Below are 14261 nucleotides of genomic sequence, written 5' to 3'. Positions count from 1 at the left end.
CTGCGACGACTCATCCAAGATGTCACAATAGACCCCACAACAGCCAAAGAATTGCAGGCCTTACTTGACTCAGTTAAAGCACTTGCTTTGGTAAACAGAACCATGAACTCTGCTGTCTACCAAAAAATCCTGATGGAGAATGTCCAGCCATCTCTTCGTGACCTCAAGCTGAAGCGCACTTTGGTTATGCAGCAGGGCAATGATCCAAAACAAACCAGCAAGTCTACCTCTGAATGGTTTAAGAAAAACAAAATTAAGACTTTGGAGTGGCCTAGTCAAAGTCCTGACCTTAATCCGACTGAGATGCTGTGGCATGACCTTAAAAAGGCAATTCATGCTCGGAAACCCTCCAATGTGGCTGAATTACAACAATTTTGCAAAGATTAGTAGGCGAAAATTCCTCCAGAGAGTTGTAAAAGACTCATTGCCCGTTATCGCAATTGCTTGATTGCAGTTGTTGCTGCTAATGGTGGCCCAACCAGTTATTAGGTTTAGGGGGCAATCACTTTTTCACACAGGGCCCTGTAGGTTTGGATTTCTTTTTCCCTTAATAATAAATACCTTGATTTAAAAACAGCTTTTTGTGTTTACTTATCTTTGACTTATACTGACATTTGCTTTGTGATCTGAAATATTTAAGTGTGACAAATATGCAAAAGAATAAGAAAGCAAACACTTTCACCCCACTGTATGGCTGAGTTCTGTGACTTGTCATATGTTTTTTTTGTCCTGAGGAGGAAGTATGGCACTTTGAAATGCATAGACAGTAATAAAACGCATATTTTTCTAGTCTGGACCTGGATTTACTGTTATCTACCACAAGCGCGGATTTTCCATTTTTCTTTCCTTCCCACATACCACTGGTTCAGGAGACCAACTGCACGTCAGCAGGTATCGAAGTCATTACTACAGTCAGTAGAGGACAGCTTTGGGAAGCAAAACTGACCCTGCAGTTGGGACTGTGAAGATCCTAGCTTCTGGTACTCCCTAGCCAGTTCCTGGACCATCTGGGTCATATTCACCACCTGATCACAGAGTGTGACGCTATTCACCACTCATGGACAGGCTGTGAAGCAGAGTAGTCAAACTTCTGGGGTCAGATACCAAGAGAGCACATAGAAAACTAAAGTTAAAAGACAAAGGCGAAGTCAAGTCATTATCTGAGGTCAGAATACCAGGAAGACAGCAGATCAGAGCAAAGGGGCTAGGCAAATGGATGGTCAGAACGAGGTCCAAGGACAGACAGCAAAAGATTAACAGAGCACAGAAATACAAGGCACATCACTGAGCAGATGCTACGTCTGGCAGAGGTCTAAGACTGACAGCTCAGCTAAGTAACTGGGTAATCAACAGGAACAGGGAACACCTGAAAGAAGCTCAGCATCTCAGACTCAGATTAGACAGCTGAGCTGTTCATTAAAACACCAACAGCTCTGCATAAAACTGCACCAGATTGGACAACTGAGCTGTCTTTCACAGCTTCCAAGACATACTGAGCGGAGGAATCCGTGACACTCTGATGTTTATTAAGCAGATGTTTATTAAGAATTAATTTCCGTGTAAAACATTTCGCACATTAAGAACATGAAAAAGGCTTCTCCCCTGTGTGACTACTCTGGTGACTAAGAAGAGATGATTTCTTCACAAAACATTTCCCACATTCTGAACAGGAAAAAGGCTTCTCCCCTGTGTGGGTTCTCTGGTGTCTAACAAGATATGATTTCTTGATAAAACATTTCCCACATTCTGAACATGAAAAAGGCTTCTCCCCTGTGTGAGTTCTGTGGTGAATAATAAGATTCCATTTATCGTTAAAACATTTCTCACATTCTGAACAGGAGAAAGGCTTCTCCCCTGTGTGAGTTCTGTGGTGAATAATAAGATTCCTTTTATTGTTAAAACATTTCCCACATTCTGAACAGGAAAAAGGCTTCTCCCCTTTGTGAATTTTCTGGTGCGTAACAAAATCTGATTTCTGTGCAAAATATTTCCCACATTCTGAACAAAAAAAGGGCTTCTCCCCTGTGTGGGTTCTCTGGTGTCTAACAAGATGTGATTTCTTGTGGAAACGTTTCCAACATTCTGAACATGAAAAAGGCTTCTCCCCTGTGTGGGTTCTCTGGTGAATAACAAGATGCGATTTCTGTGTAAAACATTTCCCACATACTAAACATGAAAAGGGCTTCTCCCCTGTGTGGATTCTCTGGTGAATAACAAGATTTGATTTCTGTTTAAAACATTTCCCACATACTAAACATGAAAAAGGCTTCTCCCCTGTGTGAGTTCTCTGGTGGCCATCAAGTTCCACTTTCTGGCTAAAACATTTCTCACATTCTGAACATGAAAAAGGCTTCTCCCCTGTGTGGGTTCTTTGATGCTTAACAAAATCTGATTTCCATTTAAAACATTTCCCACATTCTGAACATGAAAAAGGCTTCTCCCTTCTGTGGGTTTTCTGATGGCTATTAAGATATGCTTTTCGGTTAAAACATTTCCCACATTCTGAACATGAAAAAGGCTTCTTCCCTGTGTGCGTTATTTGGTGCATAACAAGACTAGATTTATGTCTAAAATATTTTCCACATTCTGAACAGGAAAAAGGCTTCTCCACAGTGTGAGTTCTCTGGTGACTAAGAAGAGATGATTTCTTCAGAAAACATTTCCCACAATCTGAACAGGAAAAAGGCTTTTCCCCTGTGTGGGTTTTCTGGTGTTGAACAAGTTTTGATTTCTGGTTAAAACACTTCATACACTTGGAACAAGAAAATCTATTCTCTACTGTGTGAATGTTTTGATGTTTAAGAAAAGACTTTTGGAGAGGAAAACTATTTCCATATTCTGGACGTGAACATGGCTTCTTTGCTTTAGGAGCAGTTCGTTTCTTAATGCTTATTTTGTGACTTTGATTTTCCTTAGTAGTCGATAATGAATCAGAAGACAGGACCTGTTTCATAGGATCAGATGATAGATCTTTGCTGTGAAGGGATGATGGTATATCTGGAGTAATGGCATTCACTTCAATTGTATCCTGTGGGATCACAAGATCGTCTGATTTAAAAATTGAAGATGTCAGCTGTACCTCTGATCTCCTGGTACAGTCATCTGCCAAGAAAAAAAAACAATTATTTTTGAATAAAATATCCTTGAATGTAATATTTTTGAACATTTCTACTTAAGCTGTCAGTAAAAATGGTAAGTTACGACAAAAATTGTATTATTAACCAAGACAATGACAGTTCACAGTCTAATAGAAAACCTTATAGGATGAACCAGTAGAGCGTGGTGTTAAATGTTTGTTCATTCTGCGTCCCAAATATGGAATAAGATGCCACAAAACAATGTTATGTAGGTGAAAATAATACCAATAAAACTTCTACTCGTTCTGCAAAAAAACAAGTCCCCACTCAGGTCCATTATCTGTGTCAGTGGAAAAACAGAGATTTCCACATTATTAGTGGCTCAAAGGCTCTTGAAAAGTAACACGGCTTCCATAAACCAATCCAGCAATATCTGATCTCCCAAAGTCAGATCTCCCCCTCGCTTCTGAGCCTTGCAGTGTGCCAAACCATATTTAGCATCCATGTATTTGGCATTACTACAGTGAGAAGAACCCACTTAATTTACTGTGGGTAGGCCATATGCTACCAGAAAGCAGGCACCCGATCAGGCCTGTATTTCAAATCTTATCGGTGGTGGCAGCGAATAATATTAATTGGGTTATCGTGAAGCTGGCAGTGATCGTACAGGGGCATATACACATATTCCATGACTTGGAATTTGAAGGTGTGTACGCCATACGCTCACTGCTAGCTGGCCAGTAACTACGTAGTGAGTAATCGATATTGTGTGTGTGCGAAAGCCTGACAAATTGATGGCAGAAGTGAGATATTGTATGATCCCTCCGGTGTTGTTTCCTGACAATTGGTGGCAAGCGGTGGGATATTACAGAACATCAGAGGCTGTATTGAGCAATCATTCCTGTCACTGAAAACTTGCACGGTTCTTGTGAGAATTCTGTTTAAAGTTTTAAGGAATCAGACTCAGTGTTTTAATATTTTTTATCTGGGACATTACTGCATGCAAAGCAGTTGCATCCCCCACCTTCTCTTGTTTTTCTGTCCTATCTTTTATTTGGAGAGCCCTGGTACCACCAGCAGTCAGAGGACACTATCACGACCCTCTGTGAGCTGTGTCAGATTGACCCCACGGGCAAGACCAGGCACCAAATGATTGAACTGTTGCAAGGTGCTGCAGAGCCCGTCCGACAGCAGAGCCCTGATGATGGGGCGGCCAGCCAAGGTCCGGATGGCGCTGCTGCAGGGGTCCCACCTGTTATTGCCAGCCAGACCCGCAGCCAGGGTAGTGTGGACCCCCACCTGCAGATGGCATTGGAGCAGCTCGCCGCAGACGATCGTGACGGACAACTGCAGCTGTTCCTGAAATTCCAGGAGCGAGAGGCTGAGAGAGCCGAGGATCAGGCCCAAGCTGACAGAGAGGAGCGAAAAGATGACCGAGAGGCTGCTGAGCGGGAGCGACAGTATCAGATGGAGCTAGCCTGGATTCATAAGGACCCATCCTCCACGCAGACCTGTGAATCCAACAGTGCCAACAGCTTTAAACGCCGTACTGAGCATTTCCCTGTGATGGAAAAAGATGGGTACTTGGACATATTTCTGCAGGGATTTGAAAAAGCCTGCAGGCAGTACCAGCTGCCTGAAGCCCAGTGGGCCAGGTATTTAACTCCAGGGCTCAGAGGAAGAGCTCTGGTGGCGTTTGCTTCTCTCCCTCGAGACCAAGATGGAGACTATGAGGCAGTCAAGCAGGCCTTGATAAAAAAGTACCAGCTAACTCCGAAAGTTTACCGGAAGAAGTTCAGAGCCCTCCAACGTGGACCACGATAGCTACAGTGATGTGGTGGATGAGCTCCGAACCAACTTTGAGCAGTGGGTCCAAGGACTGTCAGTCACCACCTTTGAGGACCTGAAGGATCTGATGGTGAAGGACCAGCTTCTTCGTCTTTGCCCAGTGGAAGTGCGACAGTTTGTGCTGGAGCCAAAGGAGGCCGCCAAAGCAGCCCAGATCGCGGATGCCTATGAAGCCAACCGCACACCAGAGGCGCAGAAGTCGGCCGCCGCCAGCTGGAAAAAAGGGTAAGCCGACAACCACCCCCAGTGTTCCACCCAGCCGGCCTGCTGGGGCTCCTGCCTCATCTTCCAGCACCCGGTCTGCATCGGACTCACGGCGGTGCTATACCTGTGACAGGGCTCATCTGCCCGCAGACAGAAGAATTCCACACCTAAGACCCAGGGGCCTACTGAAGGTGTCCTTTTTGTGGGTGGGGCGGTTAGGGGGTCTGTGACAATCAGTCACCGTGCGTGATAAAGTCACTTTGGGGCTCAAGGACACCGGAGCTGTATGAACCCTCATCCGCCGTGAGTTGGTGTCCCCTGAAGACCTTATCCCCAGGTAGATAAGGTCTTCAAAGAGTGGAGAAGTCGGGGCGTGCACCCAAGGCTCCCCTGATCCTTTTGCCAGCCACCATAGAGCATTCCAGAGATTGCTGTGGACATCATTGGCCCGCTGGCCATTCCCAGCAGCTCTGGAAAACAGTTCATCCTTACTGTGGTAGACTATGCTACCCGGTACCCGAAGGTAGTAGCTTTGTCCTCCAATAGGGCTGATAAGATGGCAGATGCCCTCCTGGCCATTTTTTCGAGAGTAGGATTCCCCAAGAAGATGCTTATGGACCAGGAGACTCAGTTCATGTCTCGGTTAATGGAACCTAGTATCAAGTTCATATCACCCACAGACCAATGGTTTGTGTGAGCGATTCAATGGTACCTTTAAGCAGATGCTTAAGATGCTGGTTGAGTTCCGTTGGCACGACTGGGAGCGTTACCTCACACACCTGCTCTTTGCTTACAGAGAGGTACCACAGGCCTCAATGGGGTTCTCCCCCTTCGAGCTCCTGTTTGGCAGACGAGTCCGGGGCCCCCTTGGTCTGGTAAGAGAATCCTGGGAAGGGAAATTGAACTCACCCGAAGTGTCCGTTATAGAGTATGTCATGCGGCTCCGTGACAAAATGCAGGCAATGACGCAGCTGGTGCATGAGAATATGGTGCAGGCCCAGGCCAGCCAGAAGCTGTGGTATGATCAGAACGCCCGTGAGCGGGTGTACGAAGTGGGTCAGAAGGTGTGGGTCCTAGTTCCAATGACCCAGAACAAGCTTCAGGCGGCCTGGGAAGCCCATACCCCATATGCCAGCACTTCAATGATGTGAACTACAGTACAGACCAAAAGTTTGGACACACCTTCTCATTTAAAAATGTTTCTGTATTTTTTTGATTATGAAAACTGTACATTCACACTGAAGGCATCAAAACTATGAATTATCACATGTGGAATTATATACTTAACAAAAAAGTGTGAAACAACTGAAAATATGTCTTATATTCTAGGTTCTTCAAAGTAGCCACCTTTTGCTTTGATGACTGCTTTGCACACTCTTGGCATTCTCTTGATGAGCTTCAAGAGGCAGTCACCAGAAATGGTCTTCCAACAATCTTGAAGGAGTTACCAGAGATGCTTAGCACTTGTTGGCCCTTTTGCCTTCACTCTGTGGTTCAGCTCACCCCAAACCATCTCGATTGGGTTCAGGTCTGGTGACTGTAGAGGCCAGGTCATCTGGTGTAGCAACCCATCACTCTCCTTGGTCAAATAGCCCTTACACAGCCTGGAGGTGTGTTTGGGGTCATTGTCCTGTTGAAAAATAAATGATGGTCCAACTAAACGCAAACCGGATGGAATAGCATGCCGCTGCAAGATGCTGTGGTAGCCATGCTGGTTCAGTATGCCTTCAATTTTGAATAAATCCCCAACAGTGTCACCAGCAAAGCACCCCCACACCATCACATCTCCTCCTCCATGCTTCACGGTGGGAACCAGGCATGTAGAGTCCATCCGTTCACCTTTTCTGCGCCGTACAAAGACACGATGGTCGGAAGCAAAGATCTCAAATTTGGACTCATCAGACCAAAGCACAGATTTCCACTGGTCTAATGTCCATTCCTTGTGTTCTTTAGCCAAACAAGTCTCTTCTGCTTGTTGCCTGTCCTTGGTGTCCTAGCAGCTATTTTACCATGAAGGCCTGCTGCACAAAGTCTCCTCTTAACAGTTGTAGAGATGTGTCTGCTGCTAGAACTCTGTGTGGCATTGACCTGGTCTCTAATGTGAGCTGCTGTTAACCTGCGATTTCTGAGGCTGGTGACTCGGATAAACTTATCCTCAGAAGCAGAGGTGACTCTTGGTCTTCCTTTCCTGGGGCGGTCCTCATGGGAGACAGTTTCTTTGTAGCGTTTGATGGTTTTTGCAACTGCACTTGGGGACACTTTCAAAGTTTTCCCAATTTTTTGCACTGACTGACCTTCATTTCTTAAAGTAATGATGGCCACTCATTTTTCTTTACTTAGCTGCTTTTTTCTTGCCATAATACAAATTCTAACAGTCTATTCAGTAGGACTATCAGCTGTGTATCCACCAGACTTCTGCACAACACAACTGATGGTCCCAACCCCATTTATAAGGCAAGAAATCCCACTTATTAAACCTGACAGGGCACTCCTCTGAAGTGAAAACCATTTCCAGTGACTACCTCTTGAAGCTCATCAAGAGAATGCCAAGAGTGGGCAAAGCAGTCATTAAAGCAAAAGGTGGCTACTTTGAAGAACCTAGAATATAATTCCACATGTGTTAATTCATAGTTTCATAGTTTTGATGCCTTCAGTGTGAATGTACAATTTTCATAGTCATGAAAATACAGAAAAATCTTTAAATGAGAAGGTGTGTCCAAACTTTTGGTCTGTACTGTACACCAGGAAGAGGCAGAATGTCTTCCACGTCAACATGATAAAAGCTCATCATGACAGGGAATCCTGTGCCCTTTCTGTGTGTAGCGTCCCCAAAGAAGGCGAGACAGGAGTCCTAGTGGACTTACTGGCAGCAGCCCGGGATGCAGGGTCTATTGAGGATGCAGAATTCAACCCGCAGCTATCCACGGACCAGAAGTCCCAGCTGCGGGAGGTGTTCCGGCCTTACCTGATCCTCTTCATGGGTGTACCCCTACCAGGGAGGATGCAGGGGGGGGGGGTATTATAACAGATAAGAGCATCCACCTGTCAATTGAAAATGGTGACAGGCTGACTCTTATCAAAATAAACAAGGCCTGGATTGGCCCAGACTTCTCACCACCACTGAATGACCGTCGCAGAACATGAACTCAAATCCATTTTTTTTCTGGTCTATTCCCATGCACCCCTTCACACCCAGACATGGGTATACGCTTCAGGATTTCTTCTTTTTTAGGTCGTCCTCCTTCTTCTCATCCTCCTCCACCACCACATCAACAGGGTGCTCATCATGCGACACCCCCATTAATTATGTTAAAGGTATTTATGATGCCCGCATGAACAATTTTTGAGGCCTACTTCAGACATTCTTTTCTATATTCATGCATACCCCCAGGGGTAAAAGTTTTTCAGCCCATGCACTTAGTACATGGGCATTACCAGTCTAGGAGACCCACTCCTTAATAATGGGACTTTTTTTTTTTTTATGAGGCAGATTTAAATCTATTCCATATTCTATAATATTACCTCTTTTATCTACAATTTGTATACGGGTGAGCTATAGCACTAGGGATAGTGTATTACATGCATCCAGCCAGGGATTATTGCCTTATATTCCATGCTGCTGCAAGCAAAAAAGAAAAAAAAAAGAAGAAATCCGATTCCACCCCAAATCATGCAAAATTAAAAATCTGTAAACCAATAGACATAGATTAAAAAAAAAAAAAGCTACATCCCCAACAACAACAACAACGTATGTATGAGGGGAGAGCTCCAACACTAAACCGGAGTTGCACTCATTTATGGTGGACCAATGGAGCTACTATGAGTCCTGACCAGAAGAGTAGAGAAAGTATTAGCGCCCCCATTTCAGGAGAGATTGTGCAGTAATCTGAATTCCTTAGGAATGAAAACATAATGGAATTTATGATGTGGAGTGAATCCATGAAACCAGGGCTGGAGCCAACACATCTCCTGCAGGCGTGAATAAATGTATATTACAGCCATCAGCCACGCACAGCTTAGAGATATATCATGGCACAGGTGTGGAGTGAATCTATGAAACCAGGATAAGGGAAACTCTGTTGTTATTGTACAGAAATTCACACTTGGCCTCACTGCGCATTTAATGTTGTCGATCATAAAAGTGAAGTTTGGTCATAAAGACTGGACCGGGTCTTGTAGGGACCATATGAGCACATTCAGCAGCACAGAAGGGAGAGAAGGTAGATTCATCCATTAAGATATCAGGGTTCTAGGAAGCCAACAGCATCATTACCCTCCGCTTTCTCTAAGAGGTCCATCATAATATTTTTCTTCAAGTGATTTTCTAACTTCTCAGCACATTCTACATAATGTGACAAAGTCACTGGTAAAGTATTGGAGGGGAGATGTGTAGCACTGAGATTGTTAGCTCCAGTAATTAAACATAGGAAAAAGGTTCCAGCACACAAGGGGGTTAATCAGCCATCTTTAGTGCTAAGGTGATTGAACACCTGTAGAGGGAGGAGGTCAGAGGATAAAATTCACAGCCTTTAGAGCATTTGGTGTGGGGAGGGCCTGGAGGTAACAGCTCTGGAGCGGTTTCACACATGCTGGATGTATGGAGATTGCAGGTCTCCTGGAAGAAATTACTCTGCTAAAGGACATTGAAGCTGGACTCTAAGCTAGGTAGGCTAACCAGCACTATTGTATGGACTTGTTACTTTACGTTTTACCCTCTGACGGACAAAGGCTCTATTAACGTTTTCTGGTGGCGTGAAAGTTTTTGGTGAAGGAGTTTTTGGTGAAGCTTGTGGTCTAAAGGCAAAATGGTGATCACATGATTGTGATAAGTGATTGTGATACATCACTGATAAAACAGCCACAACCAGGATGTCACGACACAGCTGTCAGGTGACCAGGGGCTTCTACCCTGTCCCTAACATTAGGGGGCGCCCTAGCTCGCCCTATTTCCCGGGATACCTCTGAAGGTGAGGATGCCAGGGCCTCTGCCCTCGCCCTAACTCCTGAGTTAGCCCTCCATCTGTTCTCTCCGCCCACCCAGAGAAGGGGGCGCTACTGTGCACAGTAGTACACCAACCTGACAAACAGGGCTACACAGACAGGGGTTAACAGAAAACTCCAGACATATCAAATATTCACTCACATATAACAGAGGAAAACACCAGGGTGTGAAGGTAGGGGGATTAACCAAAATGGAGAAGGATAAGGAATTAACAAACAAACAAAACAAAACAACAGTCACAAATAATTCCTCCAACTCTCCTTCTTATAAGCACTCCTCTCCCTCCGTTAGTCATGCAGCAAAAGCTATCTCTGACAAGGATTAGTAACAGAGCCCAGATTATAAAGCGAAAAGGAGTGGCTAACCGAGCTCAGATGTGAGCACAGGGATTTCCAACATGGCCGTTTCACCCCTGTTCTGCTAGAAGAAATAAACACAATTAAAATAACGGAGAGGTGCTTCTTCTCAGAACTGGAGTAGGAGCCATCCGATGCTGAGGTCTTCTGGCTCCAAACTGTCGCGGTAACCCCATGACAGTACCCCCTCTTCTACGAGGGACCTCCGGAACCTCAGGACGAGGCCTATTGGGGCAAGCCGCATGAAAAGCCTGGACCAGTCTGGCCGCATGAACATCGGATGCTGGTACCCACATCCTCTCCTCAGGACCATACCCCCTCCAATGTACCAGATACTGAAGTGACCGACAAAAAAGATGAGAATCCAAGATTTTAGCAATCTGAAACTCCAAATTTCCGTTGACAATGACAGGTGATGGAGGTAGAGGTGATGATACAGAAGATAAGAGATCTGTGCTAGGACCAATTCTTTTTAACCTCTTTATTAATGACCTGGGGGATGGGATTGTGAGTAAGGTGTCAGTTTTTGCAGACGACACCAAACTAAGTAGGATATTAAAATCTGATCTTGACATTACGATATTGCAGAACGATCCGGATAAGACGACTGAATGGGCAAACACTTGGCAGATGAAGTTTAATGTAAATAAATGTAGAGTAATGCACCTAGGACGGAGTAATGCATATTACATATACATTAAGTGGGAGTATACTCGGGACTACAGAACAGAGAAGGATTTGGGTATTCTGGTTACAAGTAAGCTGAGCAGCAGTACTCAATGTCAAGCGGGAGCCGCAAAAGCAAACATGATTTTAGGGTGTATAAAAAAATCCTGCAATCCCAACGTATTGTTATCTCTTTATAAATCACTGGTGAGGCCACATATGGAATATGGGAGCCAGTTTTGGGCTCCATATTTTAAAAAGGATATTCAGAAGTTAGTCAGTTCAAAGGCGGGCAACTAGATTATTACATGGGATGGAGGCCTCTCATATGATGAGAGGTTGAAAAAGTTAAGCTTGTTTTGCTTAGAAAAATGACGGCCCAGAGGGGGATCTCATTTACATGTATATGTTTTAATATGTGTGGTCAGTACAAAGGTCTAGCACATGACTTATTCCTTCCAAAGACTATACTAAAGACCAGGGGGCACTCCTTACGGGTGGAAGAAAGACGATTCCGGCACCTAAACAGGAAAGGGTTCTTTGCAGTCAGGCTGTGGAATTCCCTACCACAAGAGGTAGGAATGGCCGACACTATATCAGATTTCAAAAAAGGGCTGGATGATTTCCTTGATACACATAATATTGTCGGCTACAGTTAAATTAATGTTACACCTATAGTAGTACAATTGAGCCAGGGTTCTTGTACTGATCGCCTTTTCTCGGGGTCAAGAAGGAATTTTTTCCCCCATGATGTAAATTGGCTGAAGGTATCCTGGGGTTTTTGCCTTCTTCTGGATCAACAGATTTAGATACAAGGACTTTAGTAATACCATAAGAGTAATACAATAAATAAAACCGATTAAAAAAATTCTAAACTGGTTCATCTGTAATTGTGCAGTAATAATAAAAATGGTAACACAATTGTGAGGCCTAGTTCCAGTAAGTTAGTGAAGTGTTAGTGTAGGGAGTACAATTGGGGGAGAAAGGTTGACCTTGATGGACCTAGGTTTTTATTCAACCTACATTACTATGTTACTATGTAGATGCAACATATTTTTTGAGGCGAGAACGATGAAAAACATTATGGATCCTAAAGGTAGGCGGTAAAGCAAGGCAAAATGCTACGAGATTGACGATGGCTATGATTTTATAAGAACTGTACAGACCAAAAGTTTGGACACACCTTCTCATTTAAAGATTTTTCTGTTTTTTTCATGACTATGAAAAATGTACATTCACACTGAAGGCATCAAAACTATGAATTAACACATGTGGAATTATATACTTAACAAAAAAGTGTGAAACAACTGAAAATATGTCTTATAATCTAGGTTCTTCAAAGTATCCACCTTTTGCTTTGATGACTGCTTTGCACACTCTTGGCATTCTCTTGATGAGCTTCAAGAGGCAGTCACCGGAAATGGTTTTCACTTCACAGGTGTGCCCTGTCAGGTTTAATAAGTGGGATTTCTTGCCTTATAAATGGGGTTGGGACCATCAGTTGTGTTGTGCAGAAGTCTGGTGGATACACAGCTGATAGTCCTACTGAATAGACTGTTAGAATTTGTATTATGGCAAGAAAAAAGCAGCTAAGTAAAAAAAAACGAGTGGCCATCATTACTTTAAGAAATGAAGGTCAGTCAGTCCGAAAAATTGGGCAAACTTTGAAAGTGTCCCCAACTGCAGTTGCAAAAACCATCAAGCGCTACAAAGAAACTGTCTCACATGAGGACCGCCCCAGGAAAGGAAGACCAAGAGTCACCTCTATTTCTGAGGATAAGTTTATCCGAGTCACCGGCCTCAGAAATCGCAGGTTAACAGCAGCTCAAATTAGAGACCAGGCCAATGCCACACAAAGTTCTAGCAGCAGACACATCTCTACAACAACTGTTAAGAGGAGACTTTGTGCAGCAGGCCTTCATGGTAAAATAGCTACTAGGAAACCACAGCTCAGGACAGGCAACAAGCAGAAGAGACTTGTTTGGGCTAAAGAACACAAGGAATGGACATTAGACCAGTGGAAATCTGTGCTTTGGTCTGATGAGTCCAAATTTGGTTCCAACCACCATGTCTTTATGCGACACAGAAAAGGTGAACGGATGGACTCTACATGCCTGGTTCCCACCGTGAAGCATGGAGGAGGAGGTGTGATGGTGTGGGGGGGCTTTGCTGGTGACACTGTTGGGGATTTATTCAAAATTGAAGGCATACTGAACCAGCATGGCTACCACAGCATCTTGCAGCGGCATGCTATTCCATCCGGTTTGCGTTTAGTTGGACCATCATTTATTTTTCAATAGGACAATGACCCCAAACACACCTCCAGGCTGTGTAAGGGCTATCTGACCAAGAAGGAGAGTGATGGGGTGCTACGCCAGATGACCTGGCCTCCACAGTCACCAGACCTGAACCCAATCGAGATGGTTTGGGGTGAGCTGGACCGCAGAGTGAAGGCAAAAGGGCCAACAAGTGCTAAGCATCTCTGGAAACTCTTTCAAGATTCTTGGAAGACCATTTCCGGTGACTACCTCTTGAAGCTCCTCAAGAGAATGCCAAGAGTGTGCAAAGCAGTCATCAAAGCAAAAGGTGGCTACTTTGAAGAACCTAGAATATAAGACATATTTTCAGTTGTTTCATACTTTTTTGTTAAGTATATAATTCCACATGTGTTAATTCATAGTTTTGATGCCTTCAGTGTGAATGTACAATTTTCATAATCATGAAAATACAGAAAAATCTTTAAATGAGAAGATGTGTCCAAACTTTTGGTCTGTACTGTACGTCTCCAGATTCTGGTTAACTTGCTCCGTCTGCCCATTAGACTGCAGGTGAAACGCAGAAGAAAAGGACAAATGGATCCCCAAACGGGTGCAAAATGCCCTCCAAAATTTGGAGACAAACTGCAACCCCCGATCAGAAACAATGTTGGTCGGGATCCCATGTAATCTAATTATTTCTCTGATGAAAACTTGCGCCAAGGATTTGGCATTAGGTAAAGTTGGCAATGCGACAAAATGAGACATTTTACTGAATCTATCAACCACTACAAGGATTACAGTATTCCCCGCCTACACGGGTAGATCTGTGATAAAAATCGACCGATAAGCG

At 44.1% G+C, this 14261-nt stretch overlaps 1 pseudogene; it reads right to left on the bottom strand.

Annotated features, from left to right (window-relative positions):
* The window catches only part of LOC141197710 (uncharacterized), a 45588-nt pseudogene that overhangs the window by 19628 nt on the left and 11699 nt on the right, over nucleotides 1–14261 (bottom strand).

This window comes from Phyllobates terribilis, unplaced genomic scaffold, assembly GCF_046119375.1.
Source record: "Phyllobates terribilis strain yellow unplaced genomic scaffold, ASM4611937v1 Scaffold_86__1_contigs__length_6382490, whole genome shotgun sequence".
Classification (NCBI taxonomy): domain Eukaryota; kingdom Metazoa; phylum Chordata; class Amphibia; order Anura; family Dendrobatidae; genus Phyllobates; species Phyllobates terribilis.
The sequence above is the reverse complement of the archived record's forward strand: the minus strand, read 5'-3'. Positions and strand labels throughout refer to the sequence as shown.